Source organism: Peromyscus eremicus, chromosome 14, assembly GCF_949786415.1.
Source record: "Peromyscus eremicus chromosome 14, PerEre_H2_v1, whole genome shotgun sequence".
NCBI lineage: Eukaryota > Metazoa > Chordata > Mammalia > Rodentia > Cricetidae > Peromyscus > Peromyscus eremicus.
In genome coordinates, this window is record NC_081430.1 from 22,013,396 (window position 1) to 22,038,758 (window position 25,363).

The following is a 25,363-nucleotide window of genomic DNA, read 5'->3' on the forward strand; positions in this document are numbered from 1 at the left end:
CCAGAGGCTTGCAAATCAAGACAAGCTCTTGCCATTGTTCTTGGATGCCCACTAGAACTAGATGGTAAAGCCCCAGTGCTGAAGACACAACAGACACTGGATGCAGGCCACGGAGAACTCAAGCTGAAGTGAGCTGGACGCGTCCCCACCCCGAGTAGACTGCGTGCTACAGTTGGCAGACTGGCGCAACACTGGCGTCTCTGTTTCTGATTGGATTTGAGGCCCACCTCACGGGAGGGAATACATGCCTGGTCCTTGTAAACAAGATCAAAGTCCCACGGTTAAGGAGGTCACAGGCCCTGGAGGAGGATTTGCCGTGGCTGCTTTACTAAATGGACTCGCTGCCAAACTGCCTTCCAAATGTGTAGGTTTATACCCACAGTCCCCCGGTGTCTCAGGTCAGAGAAGCTTCTTTTTGCAATGGATTATTATGGCAAATACTCACAACTGGTCAGAGTGCGGAGACTAAGTGACCGATGTGTGCCCAGCCCTACGTGTGATAAGTTTGTAGGAACTGGAGGACTGCAATAGTGCTATAAAATGCTGTCTTTGGGATGGGACAGGGTCCTTGCCATCATGAGCACACATCCACTTTGGTTCCCTGCAGGAGCCGTCAGGATGGGAGGAGAACTCACTGGAAGGCGGCAGCAGGCCAACAGGAATTGAGGCTGGGTGGGGGTTGGGGGTAATGGAGGATGAGTATGGTCAGCATGCACTATAAATGTAAGAAATTATCAACTGAAAAATACACACGCTTACTCCTAAATATTTTGTTCTGATGCCATTGTAAAACGAAATTTAGGATTTTTATTTTAGATTGTTTATAGTTAGCATACAGTGATTTTATTTATTTATTATCAATCGATTGATCGATTGGAGACAGGCCTTGCTAGAGGTGCAGGCTGGCCTTGATCTCATAACCATTCTGTCTCACACTCCATATACTGGGGGTGTAGGCTACACTTTATTTATTGATTTTGTCTAGGGATTATGCATAGGGAGCTTGTGCATGCTAGGTGAGCACTATTGATTTTTGAATATTGATCTTATGTGCCGACACCTTGCAGAACTGCTTGACCAGCTCTAGTATTTTTTTAATGGATTTATTATGATTTCCTAGACATGAGCTCATGCTGTCTGCAAATGGAAATACTTTCACTTTTTCTTTTCCAGTTGAAATTAGTACTAGTATTGCTCTTGATCTTGGGGAAATAACAGATTGTGTTATTTTGCATGCTTGCATGCGCATACACACACACACACACACACACACACACACACACTTCTTTGTTTTTTTTTTTTGTTGTTGTTGTTTTGTTTTTGGTTTTTCAAGACTGGGTTTCTCTGTGTAGTTTTGGAGCCTATCCTGGAACTCACTCTGTAGACCAGGCTGACCTTGAACTCACAGAGATCTGCCTGCCTCTGCCTCCTGAGTGGTGGAATTAAAGACATGCTCCACCACCACCTGGCTACTTCTTTGTTTTAAGACAGGGTTTTGTTATGTAGTCCAGGCTGTCCTTGATCTCATGATTCTCCTATGTCAACCTCCTGGGGCTAGAATTTCAGGTGTGAGCCATCACACTTGGATAACAGTGGTATTTTCAGGACAGAGTCTCACTATGATGCCTATGGTGTTCTGAAAGTCACCAATGCCAGTGTTCCTCTTGCCTCAGCCTCTTGAGTGCTGGGATAACAAGTGTCAGCCACCACACTTGGGTCATTCTTATTTCTTTTTTTTGCTCATAATCCTAGGGAAGTAATGGTCACTATTTCACTCCATAAGTGTTACGTTAGCCGTGGGGTTTTTATAGAATCCTCTTTGCAGGGGTGTCTGAGAGAGGCAAGACAGAAGAGAAGCAATGGAAAGACTGATGGGTCTCTTCCAGAAGGCTCTGTGGTCTGCTCCTTGGACTAAGTACCAAGGAAAGTGTCTAACCGATGACTGTTCAAGTTATCCAAGGAGACAGCCAGATAGTGCCAAGTCTATAAAGGCAGAGTTAGGCTTCAAAATAGAAACGGACTTGACTTGTAGGAAGGTAAAATTGTTTTTCTTGCTCACTCGAATGGTAAACTGAGATTATTAATCACAGTTATTATTAATCAACAAATAACTTTAAAATAGTGATTTCTTTCTTTTATAAGATGACCAGCAATGAACGTATATAACAATAGTTCCCATACTGAATTCTTTTTGGGTGTCTGTTCTGCTCAAGATGAATCAATCTAACATTAAAGTGAGTGAATTTAAGATGTTAAAATATTTTTGAATTAACATTGATTTTTAGGAGCTTCCTATGGATATAGTGGGGAAATCTCTAATTGATTTGGAGTCAGAACATGGCAAAGACAATGCCCTTGTAAATGGAAATCAATTATATTTTTCCATGTAAAGACTTTTGGAAAGCTGACTAAAATTTGAGCCTTGAAACATCCCCTTTACACATTAAATGAAACATTTACTCACCCATATGAAATTAAAATTACACTTTTGTGTATTGCAGAAATATTATATCAGAGGTACAATTTCATATAGAATACAGATACATATAGAATACAGAATGAGATTCCTAGGAAGAAAATTACTATGTTGTATTTTAATTTTCATTATTTCAAATTTTTATGTTTTAAGGCAAGGTCTTAAGTAGCCCAGGCTTGTAGACAAATTTCTAAATGTTCTTATTAAAGAAAAAAACATGGAGCCAGATATAGGGTTGAAAGCCTTAGAGAGATCAGGAAAATAGGGAAAGCCACCAGCCAACCTTACCTCACCAACTCGGCAGCTTCCAAATGCCGCAACTTCCTATTTACCCACACCTATATGCCTTGCTGTTCTGCCATCTGATTTGCTCTCTCTGTTCAGCTATATCACTTCCTCTTCCTACACAGCTCGTCACTTCCTGTCTGTCTATACAGACCTGCAGACCACCATGGTTAACTAGTTTGGGAATTTAAGGCATGTACCACCACACCTGGCCCTGGTTCAGTGTGGCCTTGAGCACACAGAGATCCTGCCTGCCAAGTGATAGGATTAAAGGCGTGTGCTAACATTGCGTGTCTTCTGTGTTGTGGCTGGCTTTTTCCTCTGATCTCCCGGCAAGCTTTATTTATTAAAACACAAATAAAATACCACCACACAGGCTGGCCTTGAACTTCATATATAGCTGAGGTTGTCCTTGAACTCCTGATCCTACTGCCTTCCAAAGGTTGTGGTTGCAGGCATGCACCACAATGTCTGGCATGCATCTTAATTTTTAAAAGTACATTTAAGTTCCTGAATTTGGCCTTAGAATTCAAAACAGAAATATTTTATTTTCAACCTTTTCAACATTTTGTTCATTTTGAGCTTTGAACATCATTGTATCCATAGAGAGATTACTTTCTTTCTTACTGGAAATGTAAAAAACTAGGGAAAAGTACATTCTTGAAACCAGTGGATCATGATCCCGGCTAGACATCAGAACAAACTGAGTTGCTTTTAAAAAATTAATGAACGTAGGAGGCGATTCTAGCCATTGATATTACCCAATTTTCCTGCCTTCCGGTCTGTGACCAGCAAGCAGGAGCAAATCTGATTATGCTCTAGATTCCAATATAAAGTTTTAACAGGTATTTTTATTCTTAGACAGCTTCGTTCATGTTTATACTTTGTTCTCACCCACCCAACTGTCATTCCTCATCCCCACTTTCCTCCTGCTGAAATCCTTCTTAGTAAATACCTCCCTACCTTCCTACCTTGATGTCTTTTTAAAAATCTCACTGGATTTAATCATGGTTGCTTGCATGGGCAAGAGTGGGGTGGGGGTGGGGATAATGATTCTTCAGTCTTTAAAGTTAAAAGGGAAAGTATTGGCTCAGGACCCCCAAGACCAAGTTCTCAGCACAAAGGAGATTTATTTGCTCCAGAGGGAGAGAAGGCAGGGATAAAGGACAAAGAGAGGAGACAGAGGATGAGGGAGAAGGGGAAGGGAACAAGGGAGAGGGGAGAAAAGGAACCAGGGAGAGGAGGAAGGAGTATTTGTCCTGGAGGACAAAGGACTGTCTCTGGATAGAGAGGAGACAGATGTGGCACACTGGAAAATGGCGGTTTATAAAGGTCTAAGGGGAAATCCCGTGTTAGGATGAGGTGCTTCATTTTAATTGGGCATGTTAATTAGGTGAGCCAAAGGGGGCTTCTGGTTGCTGGATTTCAATACTTTGATAGCTGGATCTTGGTAAGCAGCCTTGGGAGGAGGAAATGGCTAAATAAGGGGATAAATCTTGGGGGCTGACTTCAGGAATGTAATCTAACAGTTTTTAGCAAGGCAGAGGGAATCGGGGAGAAGGGCAAGGCCTGTCAGAGCCACATGCTCCAGTGGGCTGGTGTCCCTTCAGAAGTTGTCTTACTATGCTCAGAGCATTCAGTTCCTCTACGCTATTGTATGTCAATGTGCTGGCTAGTTTTATGTCACCCTGACAGAAGCTGGAGTCAGTTTGGAAGAGGGAACCTCAACTGAGAAAATTCCCCCACTAGATTGGCTCTTGGGCAAGCTTGTGGTGCATTTTCTTGATTGATGATTGGTGGAGGAGGCCCCAGTTTACTGTGGATGGTGCCACCCCTGGGCTGATGGCACTGGGTGCTATAAAAAAGCATGCTATCCAAGTCATGGAAAGCAAGCGAGTGAGTAACATCTTTCCATGGCCTCCACATCAGTTCCTGTCTCTAGGTTCCTGCCTTGAGGTCCTGCCCAGACTTCCTTGGATGAAGGATTGTAATGTAGAAGTGTAGCAAATAAACCCTTCTCTCCCCAAGTTGCTTGTGGTCTTGGTGCTTTATCACAGCAATAGAAACACCAACTAAGACAGAAATGGATGCTCGGTCTTGGGCATTGCTGTGACAGCCTGACCATATGTCTTGGAGCGTTGTGGTAGCATTTAAACTTTGAGCTGGAAAAGCTGTTGAGTGCTTAGAGCTCACTGGGCTGTTCTATGGAGCTTAGAAAACAAACGTGGTTGAAACCAATGTATATTTTGAGACCTGGTTTGTGGAGTTTTCAGAGGGAAGTTTTCAGTCTCTTAAAGACTATTGGGGTTGTTGATATTTTGAGTCGAGAACTAATAAAGTGAAACCTTTGCTTTTCTGGAACAATTGACGTTGGTCAGCTGAGGCTGAAGAATCAGCTGTGATTAGGAAGACATTAACATCACGGAGGCAAAAACTTCTAGGAAGTGTCTCCTCAGGGTCAGCACCCAGAAGTTGTGCACCAGAGGATGCCAAGGCTGTATCTTGATCTGGCAGCCAACCTTGGTAATGTGTCAGAGTCTCCTGGTGGTACTGGTTTTGAAGGCATGAAGGGGTCATGGAGAGCAGCTGAGGCTTGACTATGAGAGGTTGGGAGAGGCCACTGGTGAAGGTATAGTTCCAGTTACGATTGATAGTCCAGGAATAAAAGGGTCATGGAGAGAAGTTGAAGCCTGGCACCATGAGGCAGGATCAGAGTCCCCTAAGAGAGGCAAGGAGAGGCTATTGGTGAAAATATATCCCAATTGCAGCCGAAGACCCCAGCATTTCAGAGATGCCGATGCCATGGAATGACTGCCAAGGATAGCTGCAGCCCTGGAGTGGACCATGGGAGATGAGGTGTGTGTGCTGAAAAAGGTGGAGAGGGAGAAGTGATCTAAACTCTTCCGAGCAGCCCAGATCATGAGTGCGTTCCCAGACACTGGACACTGGGTGAATTACACTGTTGGACTTCGCTTTTGCTGTGTTCAGACTGTCTGTGACTTCGGCCTGGTTCTTCCTTCTTGTGTGAGAAAGTAGTTAACTTAGGTTTGGTTTTTACAGGAGCCCACAATCAAGAGAATTTGGAATTTTTGAGAGACTTTGGATATTTTAGAGAAACTTTGACCTTTGAAAGAGACATTGAATATTTTAAAGAGACAATTTTGAGAGTGTTTTAATTTGTAAAGACAGTGAGACATTAGTTTGTAATATGTTTTTTATTGTGATATTGAGATCAATGAAATACCTTGAAGAGAACAAGAAAGGAAAGGCTGTGTTTAACAGTGATGTGTGTGTCAAGCTGACAAGGAGTCAATTGGGCTGGATAGTGCTGTGTCAAATTGACACAATTTAGAGTCATTTTGGAAGAGAGAACCTCAGTTGAGAAAATGCCTCCACTGGATTGGCTTGTGGGCAAGCATGTGCTGCATTTTCTTGATTGGTGACTGATAGAGGAAGGCGTAGCTTACTGTGGGTAGTGCCACCCCTGGGCTGATGGTTCTGGGTCCTCTAAGAAAGCAGGACAAGCAAGCTACAGAGAACAAGCAGGTAAGTAGTGTTCTTTCACGCCTTCTACATCAGACCCTGCCTTTAGGTTTCTACCTTGAGCTCCTGCCCAGACTTCCTTGGAGGATAGACTGTGATGTAGATGTGTAAAGGAAATAAACCATTTCTTCCCCAAGGTGCTTATTGTTATTTATTATGCAGCGCTGTGTTATTCATTAAGTGACACTGTTTACTGTGTGAGAAAAGCCACGAGGCACAACAAAATCCACTATAAGAGTTTATTGAGGGAAGGGGGACAGAAGGGATGTGCTTAGGCCTATTGAAAGATTGTGCAGGAAGGGGGGGGAGGTATGTGGGATCCGCTTTTATGGATTCCCCCCCCCCCCCCCGTACATGCACACACATGCGCATATGGGCTTATGTAGCTATGCCACACATGTGCATAGATTTCATGACTAAGCATCTTGCCAGTGCATGCGTGGTCGTGGGGGGAGTGGCTAGGAATTCTGTCCCTTATGGTCCTGGTGTTTCTATCACAACAATAGAAACTCTAACTAAGATCTTTGCAGTGACACCTTTTATTTGACCCTCTATTTCTCTCCTACGTGGACAGTGTCAGCAGCCCCATGCCCTTGGCTTCTTGTGTTTGGTCACTGTGGAGCACACAGACGGCTAAGAGAGAGAGGTTAGGAGGATGGTGTGCCTATAACCCCAGCTCCCTCCAGTGTCCTTCAACCAGTTGACTTTTCTCACTGTGGTGGGCTCCGCTTTACAACCTCTCCATAGCTGCTTCTTCCCTTCTTTTGAGCTTGCACGGGCCAGCCTAGGATCCCTTTGATAGTCTCACAAGATGCCCCTCTCTTTGTGAATAATCCTGTAAAGAAGCCCTTCTGCACTGGGATAGCTGGACACTGCAGCGGGAGAGCGGTTTGCTTCCCCTCCCCACATTATGGGGAAACTGTCACCCCCCACCACCAACTTGGGAGATATGGCCTCATGCCTCCCCTCACCTCGGCCTAGGACAGCTGACTCCACCCCTCCCCTGAGGGGGCAGTCCCAGTAGCCCAGACCAACCAGCTCAGCTACCACCCAGACCCACATCCTGTACCTTGGGTTGGCCCACCCTAACATCTACCCCATCTATGATCTGTCTGCTGGAGTGCTCAAAGGGACTGGTCCTGTGGAACAATAGCCGCAGGATCTCCATGACTCTGCGCAACAGCAGGATATCCAGTAGGAGTTTCGGTGAGGGTCCAGTGATGATGGTGTACCAGAGGCCAGAGTTCTTGAACCAGACCAATGACTCACTGCAATGAGCATTTTGCGGGTGGGGCTGACTGGACAAAAAGGTGTACTGTGTGACACACCGCAGCTCCCAATGACACTAGAATGAGTGAAGATGCGTTGGAAAGATGGAGGAGTGAGGGTTTTTATTTATTTATTATTATTATCAATTTTTTTGGGGGGGTTCATCTGCAGGGGTGAGGAGCAGACATGGAGGGACTGGGAGGTGAGTGGAATTGGGGTGCATGATGTACTATTCACAAAGAATCAATAAAGAATTATGTAAAAAAAAAAAAGGCCTTCTGACTCATCTAACTTGAAAGTACTATCCACTTTCTGTTAGAATTCGATCAACAGATGCACATTCATTTTATCATTGAGTCATATTATGATTTTTTGCTAAATACATAGTCTACCATAATATAACATAATACCTAGCATAGTATTCCTAAATAAATTTCCTTTCTGACATAGCTTTTGATTTTTTTTCATAAATGCGTTATTTTTTCCCCATCTACCTAGTTTTCTTTGTAACTTTTTTTTTTTTCTTACCAAGAAGGTAGTGGAACTTAAGAGGCGCTGTATAAAATGTGTTTCTTCATGGAGACTTCCCTTCTGGGCCGACCAGATTTCTTATTCAATGATCTTTAGGAATTGTCTAGACTTTCATTCAGTATCTCTGGAGTCCTCTGACTTAAGTTGGTTTAGTCCTTTGCTCTGCTGTAGCACACACTTGGGGAATTTCCTGAAGAATGGTACCCTGGTGGTAAACTCTGAGGCTTTGAGTAGTTTAATTGTTTTTGAAGATTGGAGTTATAGAAAGTGGATGGAACATAAATTTTCCTTCAGAGTTTTGAAGTCATTGCATTCACTTCTAATGTACTCTTTTCAATTTAGAGGCACCATTTCTTTATGTTGAACAGGCTAGCCTGATACTCACAAACCTCCTGCCTCAGTCTCCTGAGTAGCTAGAATGGTAGGTGATCCCATGTTCTTTGACTTTTGTCCTATATTCTTGTTGCAAAGCACAATGTTATTCTAAGTTCTTAATCTTTGAATGTATCACTAAGGAAAATTTTATCTTTAAAAATTTGTGATTGTGCGGTGGTGGCACACACCTTTAATCCCAGCACTTGGGAGGCAGAGCCAGGTGGATCTCTGTGAGTTCAAGGCCAGCCTGGGCTACAGAGTGAGTTTCAGGACAGGCTTCAAAGCTACACACAGAAACCCTCTCTCAATAAAACCAAAATAAAAAAAAAAAGTTGTGATTATTCCCATTATGTGTTATGGTATACACTCTTGGACTTTCAACATTGAGATAATTGTGACCCCCCCACCTTGAGGATATATAAGCAGTCAACAGTTGCTGGGGGACAGTGAGAGGCAACTTTTTTATCAAGCTCTACTTGGGTGGAAACGTTTCTTTCTGGGGTGAGTAGATGGGGGTTCATCATCTCGGGAAACGTTCATGCACACTGTGGTTGTCATGTACACTGTGGTTGGCCTTGTACACACCCTTTCATGCTAAACTCTCATGTCTTTCAATTCTGACATTTTCTTTGCCTTAGTGTAGAAGATGCTTGTGTTAACGTTCTAATAATGAAACACATACCCGCGACGGTCAGTTTATGAAGGGGAAAGGTTTGCTTGGCTCAGGATTTCAGAGGTTTCAGTTCCTAGTTAAGGGGCCTGGTGTGACAACACCGTGTGGTGGAGAGTGTGTAGACTGAGTGCTGCTCACTTTGTTGACAGGGTGCAAGAGGGAGAGAGGGGAAGAGGAGGGTCCTGATACCAGGACACACCAGGTATACGCTACTGTTCCCTTCAAGGGCCCCAGCCTTCCAATACTGCCATCTGGGCCTAAGCCTTCCACCTATGGTCTTTGGAGGTTGTTTAAGACGGCATCAGTAGCAGCACTTGTATGGTTAATGTGGATTGTCAACTTGACAGGATCTAGACTCACCTAGGAGGCAAGCCTCTTGACCCGTTTCTGGATTGTGTTAACTGAAGGGAAGACCTAACTTAGAAGGTACCATCTCACAGCCTGTAGGTACCATCCCACTGAGGCCTGGACATGGAAGGCATCATCCCATGGGCTGGGATGGAGCGCGGGCTGGACATGGATGGAAGAGGGGATGCCTGAACGTGGAAAGTACCATTCCATGGGACTGGAGTGGATGGAAGTTGGGGGAGAGGGGGCTGAACGGGGAAGGTACCATCCCATGGGCTGAGGGGGATGGATGTGGATGGAAGGTACTATGCCACAGGCTTGGGGCTTGGGGGGAGGGATAGTAGATGTAGTATCTGGATGTAGAAGGTACTGGATTGAATAAAAAGAAAGGAAACTGAACCCCGACATTCTTAGCTCTTTGCCTCCTGACTGTTGAGCAATGTGACCGGCCACCTCAAGCTCCCGCTGCTATGACTTCCCTAGGAGGAGCCACACTCTTGAATTGTGAGCCAAAATAAACCCTTCTTTCCTTGAGTTGCTTTTATCAGGTACAGAGTGAGTTTGAGGCCAGCCTGGTATGTGTGAAGGGACTTTCTTGAAGAGTGACTAGGCATTAATCAAAGCTTTTTTTTTTTTTTTTTAATGTGAGGAGGACCCCCCTTTCCCATACACACACTAGATTTTAGTGTAGATTTTATTATTTTAGAGTTTGATTTCTTTTTTTCTTTTTTTTTTTTTTTTTTGGTTTTTCGAGACAAGGTTTCTCTGTGTAGCTTTGTGCCTTTTCCTAGAACCCACTTGGTAGCCCAGGCTGGCCTCGAACTCACAGAGATCCACCTGCCTCTGCCTCCTGAGTGTTGGGATTAAAGGCGTGTGCCACCACCGCCCGGGTAGAGTTTGATTTCTTAAACAGGCATCCTCAAAGGTATGTGGACAGATACATGTAAACATTCTGGAAGCAGGGTGGGTGAACATGATTATGAGTCCTACCATTCACTACACAGACTTTTATTTCATCCTGCTCAGTGATGTGCTGGTAAACACGGACACCTAGTTGTCTATGAAAACAACAACAAAACAAGACCTGACACTTAGGATTGGCCAACATACGTGGTGTAAATATTCTCATGGTCCATCTTATAGTAGAAAATTCAGAAGGCATGTGCTCTGAGTACCTGTCACATGTTTTTAATGAATTTATTTAGTAGTTTGCTTATTTAGTCTAATTGTAAAACATGGCTAGGTTCAACAGCTGCCTTACATAATCTGTGGACGACTAGCAGTTGGTTCTTGTGAACTGGTAAAATGAACTCTAGGTCATCACTTCTGTTTCCGGGCGACCTCAACCTTGCCATGTCTGCTCTTCCTGACTACAGGGCTTCTACTGCTTATATTCTCTTGAGACCGTAGTTCCGATTGCCTGAAGGAGGCGGTGTGATGCAGGATAAGGAGGCCAGCAAGCTAGTCCAGGTGGCAAAGGGTCTTGTTTGATCGCAGGGCCCAAATAATAGAGGGAGAGAACCACTTCCTACAAGTTGTCTTCACACACACATGCACACACACACACACACACACACACACACACACACACGCACGCACGCACGCATGCAAGCACACACGCACGCACTCACGCAAGCACGCAAGCACGCACACATGCAATACTAATAAAGCAATTCTTGTGGCAAAATTGCAGACAGAGAAACTTACAGAAGAGTGGTTTATTTGGGCTCATGGTGCTAGAGGAACAGTCTGTTGTGGGAGGGAAGCCATGGCAGCCGGTTTGGGTTTGTCGTGGTTACTGTTCTATTGCTGTGATAGACACCATGACTAAAGCAAACTTATAAAATAAAGCATTTAATTGGGCTTACTGTTCCAGGGGGTTAGAGTTTATGATGGTGGAGCAAAGGCATGGTGGCCGCTGGGAGCTCACATCTCTGTTCAGTCTGGAAGCAGGAGGCAGTGAGAGCGAACTCAAATTGTGTCAGTCCTCTGAAATCTCAATGCCTTCCCCCAGTGACGTATCTCCTCCAGCAAAGCCATGCCTCCTAATTCTCCCCATAGAGTTCCACCACCTGGGGAAACAAGGAGTCCAACAACAGAGCCTGTACAGTCATTGTCATCTGAAATCCCCACAGGCTCCATGCTAGTGGTAGTGGCTCGAGGCCACCTCTCTTCCCATGTTCCCCATCAGGACGCAGAGAGCAGAGCTGGAAGTGTGCTTGGGCTATAGCCCCCAAAGGCCCACTCCCAGAACTCCCCTCTCCATTAGGCAGGCCCACCAACCCACCAAATCAGTGCCACCACCCAGGGGCAGGTGTTCAAATATGAGTCTGTGCAGGGCATTGCAGATTGAAGCCAGAAAGCATTGGCATAAAAAGCACAAGTTGGAGTAAATGTAGGATCTGCAGGTGCCTTCCAGGGTTTGGACAAATCTCTGTGTTTTCAAAACTCCAGGCGTTAAACTGCGTCCTTCTGACATCTTATGCTACAGAGTCCTCCTCACTTTTCTTCTGCTATAAAGGGGAGTGTCCCTGCTGGCTCCAAAGGGCAGGTCCTCAGCTCTTGGGCTGCTGCTGTTATCCCTGCTCCCTAACTTCTAAGAAGACGTTGATGCCACTTGTGGTATATTACCTTCTTTCTCACTCTCTTCTCCTTGGTCAGTTTATATCTTCCACATTTCCTTCACCCATTTTAGTGGCAGGAAATAAACAAGCTGTTCAATTAGGTTTGTTTAACTGGGAGGTTGCTCGATAAATATTGTATTTAAAATTGGTTGGATTGATCTAGGATTCCTGGAGTGCTAGTAGCCCCCAACTAAATCCTGTCAATTAACAGGCACTTACTCCTGGCTTATTTAGTGTATGACAGTGTCCTGGACCATAAGATACTTCCTTTATGTTCCTTTCAATAAAAAAGAGTTTGAAATCTTAGGTTTATAGAGAATACACAAAGACCACATGAAATATTCTCATATTCCACCATCAATATTCCTTATTACTTCAGTAAATCACATTTGCAACAATTAATGAACCCCTATTTATTTATTGTTAGTTAAATTTCCTGTTTGATATTGGTCTCCTTAGTTTTTGCCTTGTGTCCTTTCACTGTTCCAGAATCCAATTCCAGGTCTCTGATTCCATTTAATTAAGTGTCTCTAGGTGACTCTCAACTGTGACAGTCTTCACACTTCCTCTGTTTCTGATGACTTTGACAGTTATGAGAAGTAATGATCAAGTATAGCATGACCCTCAACTAGGAGTCTTCTTGTTTTGTACATCATTACACTAGGGTCATATATATTTTGGGAGATCACAAAGAAAGAACATGTTTCACCTTATTATCCGGTTGCTGAAGTACCACTGTACAGTTCTAATGCAAGCTGCTTGGCGTCAGTGTAGACAGTGGATTAAGGGCCTGGTCCCCAACAAGACTGTCTTCATTTTAATTTCTATAAGTTTGGGACTCTCCAAGCCACCCATACTTTGCTTCAGTTGGCTGAAAATTAAGGGTTTCCTCCAGCCTGTAGTGATGAGTCAGTGTAACAACTCATAGGATTCAGGGAAGAAATGCAGTTGTGATCATGATTTGTTATGGTTTGTTTCTTCATTGTCTTTGGAAGGTCAGCTGTTGAAGGCTTGATTGCCAGCCTGTGGTGCTATTGTGAGGTTGTGGAACCTTTAAGAGGCAAGGCCTACTAGATGGAAGTTAGTCATTGGAAGCATGCCCTTAAAGGATGCTTTGAGAGCCCAGTCACTTCCTCTTTCTCTGTTCTGCTTGTCCTGTCCTGAGGTGAGCATCTCTGCCCCACTGTGTGAATTCTCAGCACAGCCCACCACAAAGGAGCCAAACCGCCATGGACTGAAACACTCCTGAAACAATGAACCGAAATCATTGGCCAAAATCACTTCATCCACATAAAGGAACACATAAGGCAGGTCAAGATTTTTAAACATGGAGCTTTCATGTCCTCTTCCTACAGATCAAGAGGTCACACTCTCAGAACATTAATGTGCCCATCACCTGGGAAGTGCTCCTAAGCTTTGGGTCAATTTATTTGAGTCCCTGCCTCTGTTACTGACTCAATCTCCAGTGTTTCTCTCCTCTGCGGAAGAGATTGGGCTGAGCTGATGTCCCTTGCCTCAAAGTTCCCAGCCTTCTAACCATAAAGCCTCACTCACTCCTGGTGCCTGATAGTCTACCGTAGCCAGCCTCCATCCTGAGCCTCATGCCACAGACTCAGATGTGGTCTGAGAGGCTTGAGAATAATAGAACCGTTCCTACTTCTTGGAAACTCCAAGGAATTCATCTCCTTCCCAGGACCCAAGAATGAAAGCTAGGCAAATTCTTCGATAGACATGGGTTTGTGCTATTAATGCGCTTCTGAAGGCACGTGATGTGAGTATTTAAGATGTGGGAAGTTATGTTCAATCTCCTTGAGGGAGAGGAATCCACATTGACTGTTTTGAGAAAGGAGATTTATATCTTTTATTTATTTGTTGTGCGTGCCACTTATGGATATGTACACATTTTATTCGTTGTGTTACAACTTAGTAGGATTTTGTTTTGTTGTACATGTGGGTGATAGCCTTGGGCACTGGGAGCTCTCTTAGACAGATCTCCTGTTTCTTTGATGTGCTCACATCATTGTTTTTGGTTTTGCTTTTGTTTTTATTTTATTTTCCACTTTGTTTTATAGGCTTATGTTTGTGTGCCACATGCACGCAGTACCTGCAGAGGTCAGAAAAGAGCATGGATTTCCCCTGGGACTGGAGATACAGATAGTTGTGAGCTGTCATGTGGGTGCTGGGAATCAAACCCAGGTCCTCTGAAAGAGTAGCCAGTGCTCTTAACTGCTGAGCCATCTTGCTAGCTCTTTTTTTTTAAACACTTTTTTTCCTTAGATAATCTATGAATATCTGTATCACTCACTTTTTCCAAGAAGTATTTTTTTTAAAACAAATGGAGAATAGCATTGCTCACATCATTTTTTATTTTATTAAATTTTTAAAAATTTATTTTACATACCAAACACAGTTTCACTCCCTCCTCTCATCTCGTTTCCTCACCCACCTCCTTCTACCCCTGCCTCCCATCCACTCCTCAGAAAGGGTAAGGCCTCCCATGGAGTCAACAAAGCATCAAGTTGAGGCAGGACCAAGCTCCTCCCCCTGCATCAAGGCTGAGCGAGGCATCCCACCATAGGGAATAGGTTTCAAAAAGCCAGCTCATGCACCAGGGACAGATCTTGGTCCCACTGCTAGGGACCCCACAAACAGACCAAGCTACACAATTGCCACCTATGTACAGAGGACCTAGGTCAGTCCCATGCAGGCTCCCTAGCTGTCAGTCTAGAGTCCATGAGCTCCTACTAGCTTGGGTCAGCTGTCTCTGTGGGTTTCCCCACGATCTTGATGTCCCCTTGCTCATATAATCCCTCCTCCCTCTCTTCAGCTGGACTTTCAGAGCTTGGCTCAATGCTTGGCTGTGTTCACATTATTTTTAAAGTCTTTTCTTTTCTACCTGATTCCTTTTTTAAGGTTTATTTTTGGAGGTAATATTATTAGTCAGTTCTCATTCCCATCCAGATTTGGATGGGATTACCAAGATATAAATTCTGTAACCAGAGCCAGCCTTTTCCTGGAAGGGAGAGAAACGAACTTGAAGTAGAAATTGTAGTTTCAAGGATCCCAAGTGTTTCTTTTTTGATAACACTCATAATCCTTTTAAGGAGTGGAGTTCTTATGTGAGATCGAGACACACAGACCAGGCATTCGTAATATGAATCTGGCAAGGAACTAGAGAAACATGATTTCGGCCTCACTGTGTTATTGTTCCCATCTAAAAACCCATCTCACTCTATAGCCTGGGATGACCTTGAAGTCCTGAGCCTTCTGAATTTTCAGGTGTGCCCCACCATTCTGGCTTTATCCAGATTTATCTAAGACCTAAAGTTATTTTCTGTGCTTTCAGGGTCTTCTACAAAAAAAATTGTTACGTTATATATGTATGGTTTTCAGTATTTAGCAGTTTCATATCTTATATCTAAGCCTTCAGTACATTTTGAGAGTGATTTTTGTTTTTTTGAGGTAGGGTCTCGTGTAGCCCAGGCTGACCTTGCACTTGATATGTAGGCAAGGATAGCTTTGAACTTGGTATGCAGTCAAGGACGGCCTTGAACTTCCTCTGCTCCCAGCTCCAAAGAGCTAGGTTATAGGTGGATGCCATGATTCCTTGTTTGAGAGTTGAATTTTGTAACTGGTAAGAGAAAGGGTCTCATTTAATTCTATTGCAGATGGATACCCAATGGCTCTACTCATTTATTGACAAAGTTGTCTTTTCTCCAGTATTCTTAATGCCTTTGTCAAGAATCATTTGGATATAAATGTTTTTGGTTGAACCTGAGATCATTGGTGCAGATTAACTGGCTCATGAAAAGGCAAGAATCTAAGTTCCAAAAGACAGAACAGAAGAACATTTTTGGGATAAACTAATTATGATAAATGAGAAAAGCCATCCACAATATTTGATTTGTGTCCTATTTAACCAAGGCATTTTGTTCCCTTCCTGGTTGGAAGCTTTTCTAAACTACTTACCCTGATCTTTCTCAAAAAAATAAAATTTGTTCTCTCACTTCTCATTTTTATTAAATATAAGAAGAGAAAAAAACCCTACAAATTATTAGCTGAATACCTTCTTCTTGTATGGAAAAGATACATTCATAGAGTTACATGGTTTGTGTAGCATTTTAACAACATCACAGGCTTTACTGTCTCTTTATGCCATTGATAATTTCACTCTGCAATACTGGCCCAGTAGCTAACTAGTCAGGAACTCCTGAGCCCCTTACAATGTGTCCAGCACTGTGGCATGAATAGATGGCACAAATCATCACCATAATAATCTCTGGCCATTCAGTACCACAGAGTTCTATGTAACACACAATTCGAAACAGCAATAGTAGTATGTAACAAAGTTTAAAATTAGCCGGGTGGTGGTGGCGCACCCCTTTAATCCCAGCACTCGGGAGGCAGAGCCAGGTGGATCTCTGTGAGTTCGAGGCCAGCCTGGTCTACAAAGTGAGTTCCAGGAAAGGCGCAAAACTACACAGAGAAACCCTGTCTCGAAAAACCAAAAAAAAAAAAAAATTAGATGGAATTAATTAGATGGAATTAAGGTTGAATGATATGGATGATTATATTATAGAAATAATATTGTACAGCGTTTTAAAAAAGCCTGGCTGTATGATGACGATATTGACCTATCACTGAAAATACCTCATATAAGACAGGGACTAACAAATTGACTTAAATGTGAAAAATAAATGCAGTCCAATGATACTTAAATTTATGCTCAATTAAGAAAGTGTTCAAGGTGGTTATGGAAGGTGAAGAGTAATAACTGATAAAAGAATCAGAGAAGTCTTTTGGGGACTAGAAATAGTCTAGACAGAATTTTGAAAATGTTGTAGTTAGGGAAGGTGGAAAAATGACAAAATACCACAATCAGGACATGAGCAACATTTTAATGAAAATTTGAATGCCTTGTAAATTAAAATATGATTCCAACGCAGCTCAAAGGAAGGCCATTAAACATGTTTATGGGCCTCTGAAATAAATTGCTGTTATATAAAACTAATAAAACCCAAATTTACACAAGTGCTTCGATGTGGAAATGTGCACTCTGTTAAGCAGCGGAGCGGGTATCCAGATTTTATGTTGTGTAGATGGATCTGTTTCTTCTAAGAGCTTCTCTGGTGGTGGCCCCTCCTAATGGAATACATTTCCTCAGTAGCATGTGTTCGTCTGTATGGGTATTAGGAAACCCATTTGCTTTCATCAAGTTGCCCTGATATAGGTCAGCTAGCTACTCCAATCCTTAAAAACAGGTTACCAAGAATCGCCCTGAGGGCTTGGGGTGGTAGCTCAATGAATAAGGGCCAAATTTGAGTTCCCAGAACTCACATAAAGTCTGGGCATGGCTGTATGCACCTGTTACCCTGATTGCTAGGGGACGGAGAGAGGCAGATCTCGGGGTACACTGGCCAGCTAGCCTAGACAATGGTGAACTTCAGGTTCATTGAGAGACATTGTCTCAAGGGACTATGGCAGAGGGTGAGAACACCCAAATATTGTCCTATGGCTTCCACATGTACTTATGTACACGCATTTACACAAATGCATACAACACACACACACACACACACACACACACACACACACTACCCTGCTTATCTCATAGCATGAATAAACCTGAATATATATCATTATATATATAATTTTTATTTGATTATTGCTTTTCCATTAAACTTGAAGAAAGAAAGTAATTTATGCAGATTACGGGCCAATGGAATTTCTAGCAGGTATTGTTAGGAATAGATTCTGCTGAGTTCTCTGCGGCATTGATTTATCTTCAATGATCCTAACAGGCATTATTGTGTCCTTCCATGGGTGACCATTTGAGTGTTTTGTATGTCCTGAATCATCAGAATAACTTTTCATTACCTAGGCTGACAGCCATGCATGATGCTGTTACTTAGATGTCATTGGAAAATCTTCACTTGTATTGTCTTTATTTATACATTAATTATACAACTTGGATTCATTTTTATAAACTTTGAACTTATTTTTAAAATTTTATCATTTTTATGTTTTATGTCTGTGAATGTTTTACCTGCATGTCTGCATTGCACCATGTAGGTGTAGTGCCAGCAGAGGCTGGAAGAGAGAGCCAGATCCCCAGGAACTGGAGTTAACAGCTGATTGTGCTCGGCCTTGTGGATGCTAGGAACTGAACCTGGGTGTTGTGCAAGAGCAGACAACACTCTTAACTGCTCAGCCACCTCCTCAGCCGCACACACTGATGTCTTGTACTTGTACCTGCAAGTTGCCTGATTGATGGACGGTGACCTGTTAGTGCAGACGGAGTGTGGGGCAGTAGCTCCAGGTTATAGAACTGCTTATAGAACCATTCTTGGGGAGCCTGTCTTATCACCGAGAAGAGCAGAATAAGAGCTACGACAGTATATAATTTCTCTTTTGGCTAGCAACACCTGAGATGGATGTGGTTTTCGCAAACAGAAGTTTCTTTAGCTCACCACCTCTATGTTGCTATTCTGTAGTGGATAATACTAAAATACCTATGAAGCTTGATAATTGATACAAAATGAAAGACTTAGTAATAGAGAGTAATTCTGATGCTACTTCTGAGTGCGGGATCCTCTCAGTGAGAGTTTGTGTTACTTAAAGGATTTAAGTTCTGTTGTGGTTTGAAAGAAAATGGCCCCCAAAGGGAATGGTACTATTAGAAGGTGTGGTCTTGTTGGACAAAGTGTGTCACTGTGGAGGTGGGCTTTGAGGTCTCATATATGCTCAAGATACTGCCTAGTGTCTCAGTTCACTTCCTGCTACCCACACAAGATATAGAACTCTCAGATACCTCTCCAGCACCATGTCTGTCTGCATGCCATCATGTCCCACCATAGTGATAATGGACTGAACCTCTGAACTGTAAGAGGCCACCCAATTATTTGTTTTCCTTTATAAGAGTTGCTGTGGTCATGGTGTCTCTTCATAGCAATAGAAATCCTAACTAAGACAAGTTCATAACAAAACATGTGACTTAAAAATGTCATTTTATTTCTCACAAAATTTCAAAAAGAATTATTCACAGGAAACTATACCTTGGATAAAATCTGGGCTACTGAGTGTCTTAGTCACTGTTCTATTGCTGTGAAGAGACATTGTGACCAAGGGAACTCTTACAAAGGCTTGCTTAAAGTTTCAGAGGCTTAGTCTAGGATCATCATGGTAAGGAGCATGGTGGCATGCATGGTGCCGTAGCAGTAGCTTAGAAGTTTACATTCTAATCTGCAGGCAGGTAGGCAGGCAGGAAGGCAGAGAGAGAGAGAAAGAGAGAGAGAGAGAGAGAGAGAGAGAGAGAGAGAGAGAGAGAGAGAGAGACTGGATCTGGTGTAGGCCTTTGATGTCTTAAATCCCACCCCCAGTGACATACTTTGTGCCTCAACAAGGCCACACCTCCTAATCCTTCTAATCCTTTCAAACAGTTCCACTCCCTGGTGGCTAAGCATTCAAATATATGAGCCAATGAGGGACATTCTTAAGTCAAACCACCACACTGAGTATTAGGTTTTTGTTGCTGCAGAACAAGTAACCACACATTTGGTGGTTTAAAACATTTATTCTCACAGACTTTTTGTGAGTCAAGAGTCTGGGTTCAGCTTAGCTGAGACCTTTGCTTCATGATTTCTCTCACACACAAGGCTCCTATCAGGGTCAGTCAGCCAAGGCTGCATTCTTACTTGAAATCTCATTTGCAAAGGTTCCAGTTCCAATCTCATGGGATTGTTGGCAGAATTCAGTGTCTTAGAGGTGGGTAGATTGAGGCCTTAACCTTTTGCTGCGCAGGAGGCTCTTCCTTGCTCCCTGGGTTTTCCAACAGCATAGTTTGCTTTGTATAAGCCATCTGAGCATCTCTTAGCAAGAAAGAAGTTGTAGTCTTATCTATTGAAACTGCAGGAGACATCTGTCAGCTGGGATGTGTTCTCGTGGCTTGAGGCAGGTCCTAGGGCCTGCTCGCTCTTATTGGAGGCAGTTACACAAAGATAAGGATGCCAAAGGCAGGCATTACTGAGTCCATTTTTGGAAACTTCTGATTAATTTGACATGTGTGACAGCTTGTCTAAAACTTAGCTACCTGGCAACAAGCCACATTCAGTGAAGTCTACAATCCGGCAGGAATCAATGACAATGCGTCAATAGTGTGAAAATTATTATGAAAGCAACACCGAATGAAAAGTTCACAATGAAGGCCATTAAGAATGGGATTCACTTATCGTTCTGACATCTGGAAAGCTGGAATGAGTAACAGTTAAACTATCTCCCAAGACTGAAGATACACATCAAGAGAGTGGACATTTCCATTCTGTTTACACATTCTTTCCTTTTTTTCTCATTGATCTTTGTCCTGTAGCTCCTGTTCCTCCTCAGCTTGATTCTTCTCAACCTTCAGAGTCCTACTCTCCCTACCACACTGACTCAGACCCATGAGAACCTGTGTCTCCTGACTTGCAGTTCTAAGACTCCAGATAAATTCCCCTTTACTATTGCACTTTCCAAGTTAGCCATGTAGATCACAAATAAGCACAAGCTACCAGGTCCCATACTGTTGTGTTTTTCCTCCAGCTCTATTAGCTATGAAAAGAGAAAGCACTACCTCAGACCTTGGCAAAACCTCAGAGCCACACCTAGAAAGTCATTTAAGAAAAATACAATCCTTTAAATTGTATACCTGTGTGTGAGTTTCATTAGCAAGTGCTGTTGTACTTGGGATGCTGGTAACTGCAATCTATTAGAAATGGCATATATGTGAACACATTGCCTACACATTCCTCTGCAAAAATTGCTTTGGTTAAAGAGCAAATTTTGTATGTGGTTAGACATTTGCCAGAAGATTAAATATGTAATTGTGTAATAAAGTCCTTAACATCCATTAATTGGCAAAATCTCTGTAGGGTCTTTAAGGAGCTATTTGTGTGTGTGTGTGTGTGTGTGTGTGTGTGTGTGTGTGTGTGTGTGTGTTCTTAACAAGGGCAAAATATCAGCTATCAAAACACACAGAACAATGAAGGCCCATTAACATAAAACTATTTTCACTGTTTTGAAGACGAGCAAAAAGCGGTAAATGTAAATGGGAGGGGTTTGTTCTGACTTCAGCAATGTTTGGACCATTGAATTATGGTTAATGGGTAGATTTTAATATTATACTAGTGAATTAATACTATGATAGGAGTGGGGATAGGTTCATTAACTTGTATCATGGTGATCCAAAAATCCTATTTTTAAAATATAATTTAGTTAAGTTGTAGAAGTTACTATGGGAAATTCACCCAAATTATGCACGCAGATTCAAGCCCTTTGAGTAGCAGTGGGGCTAAGTGGAAGACAGAAAACAGAGATAAATGTCATACTTTTTTTTGTGAGTGTGGGTGGAGGGGATTGAACTTAGAGTCTCCGTCACAGGGCAGGCCATTCCACTGAGCTACATTTCTAGCTCTAAATCTTATGCCAGTCTATCCCAGAATACTATAATCCCCAAAGTTGGTATTTCTTTTCTATTACTCTAAATTAGAAAATAGATAATACATTTGAGAGATTATTGTGATATGTAGAAATTCTTCACTGATTTAAATGTATCCAATAAAATTTGGATCTACTGTATTGATACATCTCAGTTATGATATTGTTGTGAATGGTTAACAAATTCCAAGTAGAAAGGGTTAATAAATGCAGCCGCTAGACTGGGTACCAGAACACCAAATAGATTAAGATATCATCCAAGTGATTGTAAAGGGCATCTCACGCTCTGGCAGCAGTGTGAAACAGACAAGACTACAGAAAATAGAACTTCCCATTTGCTGACACGAAGCTTTGGCATCCTGATGGGCTCTGCTTTGTCACTGTCCTTGGTACGCTCTCTAGAAGGAGACTGTGAAAACTCTCTCCTGAATACACAATGAAGTGAGCTTTTAGACGAAATCTGTAGAAACTCTGATCTGTAAGAACGGGAAAATAGTAAGGGCTTGGCTTAAAAAAAATACATGTTCAATACTAAAGAAAATGAAAAAGGAAAAGCATCAGTACACTGAGATTCTGTACATAGCAGGATTTGCCTCAAGTGACAAACAGTTCCTCCAAATTCTGGTTGTATGGCTTCTGTTTTAAGAAAGTCTGTACGTTGATGCTTTAAAGGCTACAGATAGGATGATATTCATCTCTAAAGCAAGGCTTCGACCTTTGTCAAAGGATTTAGTTTAGTCTTAGAAATCATAAATTCAAATGCCAAATCAACTATGACTTATCCAGCTTCAGTTATTTGCATTAAAAACCCATCTTGTCATGTTCTTGAGGCAGGCTTAGTAATTTGAATGCATATTTTCAGAGATCTAGCAAGTCTAATTAAAAATCTTTAAAATTTTTGATGAATAGAATTAAGAACTTGTTTGATAAGGACAGCCCATGTCAACTGAGGTACTGAAAGGCCAGGAAAGTCTTTCGTATGGGAAATCTACAAACTTCCTGGGCCAGATTTTCCACAGAGGGATGGGCTCATTGGAAAGCTGTGTATTTAAACAGAATTATCCTAGATTTTAGTGTATAAATTTATATTAGATGTAGCTAAGCTAGTTTTATGCTTAGAGTCATGAACAAAGATGAACAAAGATGTTTGGAAACAAACCACACTTAGCAAAGTGGAGTCAGTTAATAAAAATGCCAGTTAGACAAATCCCCTGGATGTGTAAAACTTTGTTTTTGGTGAGCACATGGGCAGGATTAGAAGTTCTGTTATGGGAAGGCACTGTAAATGGATGGAATTGGCTTATTCCGTATACTCAACAGAGATAGGAAACTGTCTTTGACATTATATTCTTTTGTTGTGTTGTCTGAGGCACAGTCCCAGATAGCTCAGGCTAGCCTTAAACTCACTATGTAGCTAAGGATGACCTTGAGCTCCAAGTCCTCCTGCTTGCCTGCCGTGTGTGTGTGTGTGTGTGTGTGTGTGTGTGTGTGTGTGTGTGTGTGTGTGATGCTCTACTCTTTCCTAGGGAGCTAAGGAAGGGAATGAAGAGCAGGGTCTCAGCTGCCACCGAGGCACAACTAAGCTTGCAGATAGGGAACGAGGTGAATTCTTCATCTGTATAGTTATCTGAACTTTCAGTGAATCCTTGATTGCTTAACAAGGATTCCTTTAAAGGGCCTAGAAGGCACAACAATTTCCTTCCTGGAAAACAATGTAAGTTATTGCCCTAGGTACAGGCTAGAGGTCTTTCTGAAGATAGACTATTCTTTCGTGGTCAGTATTTATTTATTTATTTTATACATTTCTGTCAAAAGAGTGAGAACTAAAACCTTGTGCGGTGCAGGTTCTACCTGAATTGTTTTTGAGTTTAAGGAGCCTCTCTAGTATCCAGATGTTAACATGGTGTGGTGAATTCATCCCAGAGGGCTTCAGTTCAAACTATGGAAATGCGGCCTGTCTAATCACTGCAGTCATCGACAGGTAGATGCTGAGGTCTCTTCAGGGTCAGCTTGCCTTCAGCCCACTGGCAGAGCGGCCTCACGGTCCCATGGGGGATTTGTGTTCCTGACGGCCTGTTGCACTTTTGAACTCACACTGGCTGTAATTACCAGGCCAAAGCCTGCACGTGATTCCCTCAGTGTCCTGTCACGGCCAAGGAGAAGAGGGCTCAGCAGGCCCCACTTCCCCCTGAGGGCTTATACACAGTTAATCATGGTTTAGGGGGAAGAGAGAGAGATTTTCTTCAGTGGTACAGCTACTTGTCAAGTGCCCACGCTTCTATAAATAGTCCCAATGAAACTCATTGGGTCATTTCTTAAAAAAGGACATAAAAGGAGATGGTGAACTAGTTGGGAAGATTAAAGAAGTGGGAGCATGTGGGGATAACAGAGGGATAAAAGGATGCTGGTAAGTATGATCAAAATACATTATATATGCAAATTCGATAGTTAAACCCATTATATATAATTAATATATGCTAATGAAAACACAAAAGAAGAATTTGTTTTCCTGCCCTACTTCTAGATCCTATTAGCTTTCGCTACTGTGTGTGTCACCGCTCTGTTCTTCAAGCTGACTGCCACATCTCCAGGTGACATCCATGGTCAAAGTAAAATGGTGACATAGTAGCGCCAACTGTATTTCATCCTACCAGAAAAGCCGGTGCTTTCCGGAAGCCTCCATCGAGTGTTCCTTGACTCACAACCGCTGGATTTGTGTTTAGAACTTGCACAGGAGACTGTGCAGTGTGTAAATGGCTTTCTAGGCTGTGTAGTGGTCGAATGTAGCAAGGGAGGACAGCTGTTTCCTCTGGTGGAGATATGGCCATCGCTGTCCTGAAGGAGAGCAGCTGCTATCACCTGCACGAGGCTCTCACTCTATCTTGTTTGTCAAGATTCCCTCTTGGAGGGAAGAGGAAGGATTGTGGGACTGTTGAGGCTTCCTGTGAGTCACCTATGCTCCCGTGAGGACTCTTGTACACTCTTTGGCTCACCAAGCTGGGCTTGGGTGGGATCCTTTGGTGGTGGGTGCCTTCTGTATACAGAGTGAATAGACAGAGGTTCCTTTATTCTCCCAGGGAAGCCAGCAACAGGAGGATGCAGGCTCTGGAAACACCCACTTTTCTCCTAGCTCTTTTTCCTCCACATTCTGAGGCTCTTTCTAGGACAGATGTCAGTTCACTCACTACTCATCTTGGTCACCTTCTCCTTTGCTCTGCGCTGCTCTATCAATTAGACACACCAAAATATGTGATTCCTCAGCTTCTTTTGCAGCTAAGAGTAGTCACGTGATCTTGTTCAAGCCAGTGTGGGGGGTGCAAACGTGCTTGTGCATAAGCACATATGTGACTTCTTTTCCTAAGTAAAAGTAGAGAGTCTTACTGAGGACACTGCTTTAGGTCTGCCACGTCCTTCTCTTCCTATCTGAAAAACAGTCTTGATTCCTACAGGCATTGTAGCCACTCCGAGGCTGTGAGGGACTGCGGATGAAGATACCAAAGTGATGTCACTAAAAGAATTAATTCAGTATGCGATGACGCTGCAGATCCATTTCCTCCGAGCTGTAGAGTCTACCTCTGAACTTTCCCAAGAGAACCAGGAGGCCCCTATTTGCTTAACACGACTATAGAATTTTCTGCTTCTTGCAACCAAATGTAACCCAATAAAGGTGAGATGTCCCAGTTTTGTGTGACTGTTTAGTTTTTCCAAATCTGTTGTGTTGCCAGCGCTGTTCCCACTCAAAGGCAAGGGAATTAACTTCTTCTCTTA